General features: G+C 39.6%; 1 non-coding gene across 1 annotated transcript; it reads left to right on the top strand.

The window, feature by feature from the left end:
* Window positions 1-440: 440 nt before the first annotated feature.
* Trnas-cga (transfer RNA serine (anticodon CGA)) lies at window positions 441-515 on the top strand. Its single transcript has one exon. It is a non-coding gene; the product is annotated as a tRNA-Ser (tRNA).
* Window positions 516-2641: the final 2126 nt, after the last annotated feature.

Here is a 2641-nt window from a genome sequence, read left to right as displayed (position 1 = left end):
GCTCTATGCCCCTCAGTCTGACCTCCAACACACAGCAGTCTTACATCCCGAAGCTGTAGTCGTAGTTTACCGTTACTTTCATGTAGCAGTTTCTTTACTTTTTCAGACGCTCCCATCCCGCCTTGATCATATCCTTGACTAAGTCCTGAATACTGATAAAATTTACAAGTAGAATCAACAAGTGAATATTCTATCTCCGAGAATTATCTGTCTTGAGTATAATGTAGCAAAGAATTCATACCTTGAAGGCTTGAAAATAGATTAAGTCACACAATCAATGGATATTTTCCTAGAATGAAATTTTCACTCTGCAGCGGAGTGTGCGCTGATATGAAACTTCCCGGCAGATTAAAACTGTGTGCCCGACCGAGACTCGAACTCGGGAAGGCAGGAGACGAGATACTGGCAGAAGTAAAGCTGTGAGTACCGGCCGTGAGTCGTGCTTCGGTAGCTCAGTTGGTAGAGCATTTGCCCGCGAAAGGCAAAGGTCCCGAGTTCGAGTCTCGGTCGGGCACACAGTTTTAATCTGCCAGGAAGTTTGATATTTTCCTACTTTGAGTCCATGTTACAACACGATGGAGGTGCCTAGCAAACCAATACACCTTCCAGTTACTGATAAAAAATTACACCATTTCGAGTTTGGTATCATAAATCAGAACAGGAATCTAGTCAATCTTTGCAACGTGCAAATTATATTACACCTCCACTATAAATTCGTCTGAAGTAGCAGCATGTGTGTAAGGTATAAACACAACGCACATAGTCATCTGTAGTCATCTGAACACCACTTCGCAGCAGAAGAAGATCATGACAGCACGCGAGAATTACAAATTTCTTAATTCGATAGGGCTGAAACCTTGCAATGACATCGCTCTATTGAACAACTCCAGTTCAATTTGAGGATCAGATCATTCATCACGAATATCTCTCCTACAAATCTTTTGCTTCAACAGTCTTTAACAATAACGCTGAGATAAGATTTCTTATTCACTACCAAGATTAGTTAAATAAGCACCAGTTCCTCATTTTGGAATAGGCTTTGTGACCATGAAGAAGGATGCAAGTGCTCTGAAATCTGCAACATCATGGCTTACACATAATGTATTCTCTTCTATGTTTCAAAATATAAGATATGAATTTTGTGGTATCGAGTTCAACAGCAAAAGAAATGTTGGTATCACAACGACCCTAAAAACATGCGTCTCTACATCAACTTTGGACCTGGATGTATTATAAAATGCAGGATAGATCATGATGATGGTCAATTAAACGTCTCCATCCCACTCACAATGTGAATGGGCCTGTTTGAGAGTAGTAAACGCGTCATTACTAACGTCAGCAGGAACTGATTGTGGGTTAATGTGCTATAGATAGTAACTCACACATCGTACGAGGTGCATCAGAAGAGCAGAATAATATTTCCCTGGGTAATTAGTGTGGAAATTAGCCCATTTATCAGTATCAAATGAAGAGTGCCTGAAGGTTTTGCATATGCTGAATGCAGATTCCCAGCTACCACTACCTTTCCAGTCGTAAGAACTTGAATGAATATCCGGTCTTTCCAGAGTTTCCAGAGACTTCGAAACAATCAGGGATGATTAGTCATCTATTCAACTGGAAGTGCCTCGATTTATGATTCTAGCCCAGTAAAGAGACAGAAGGGGAATCCGAAAAAAATTCGAGCGTATTTGACAAACGTAAACTAATCAATACTAAAGGATAAACCAAGAGTATTTTACATAAGAAAACTTACAGCTTGATTGGGACAATAGCTATGTCCGCCTACTATGCGATATGTTAGGTGTCCTCTGCATACTATAAGGCGATGAAATTGGTTTTACGGTCACTCCTAACAGGTTAAGAACTAGTACCCATACTGGTACTTGATTGCTCCATGCAAAACGATGAAATGAAACCTGAAATTGTAGACATAAGTACTGAATTTGACTCATCGCAAAACTTATCTCCAGGCACATAGGAATATATGTTACTACTTTGTGGTCGCTCGTAAAATACTCACACTCACCTCTTACAGTAATCATACGATGTCTAGCGTAAATATAGAGGTATTGCACCACATGCAGTGTATCTCACAATGCGATCTCAGTGTGCCAATGTCACTGCGAATAAACATGTGTTTTACAATGAGTGTGAGCTATTTGAGTTAACAGATGTTGCATTCGCTGAATTCTCCAACACTGGATAACTATTAACGAATTATTGCACAATCATTGCTTTACCCAAACCATTTAGTACAGAACATCGTGCTAAGATTTGTAGAATCATTGCCTGGTTGACTTGCCGTCATCATGGAAAACAATTCGCTGACGGAGGAGTGCCATATGAAAATATGGTGACATCACTTTGAACTTATAATCGTAAAGACAGCATGCTGTACATCAAAGACTATGAGAAAGTGTTGTAGCAGTACGGTATCTTGAGGGGTGGGCTGCGCTAATATGGAATCTCGACGAGTACAGGGGCCTAGCAATCCGGAATCACGAACAAATGATGGTGACAAAAACAGCTGCAGTTATAAATGTACTTCAGAAAAGTTACAAATTATTTTCATTAGGATTACCAATGAATCGTATTGTCGTTTTTAAAATTATGTATTTCATTTATTCGCTTGAAATTTTCC

This window comes from Schistocerca cancellata, chromosome 8 (assembly GCF_023864275.1).
Source record: "Schistocerca cancellata isolate TAMUIC-IGC-003103 chromosome 8, iqSchCanc2.1, whole genome shotgun sequence".
NCBI lineage: Eukaryota > Metazoa > Arthropoda > Insecta > Orthoptera > Acrididae > Schistocerca > Schistocerca cancellata.
This window is presented reverse-complemented; position numbering and strand designations above follow the sequence as displayed.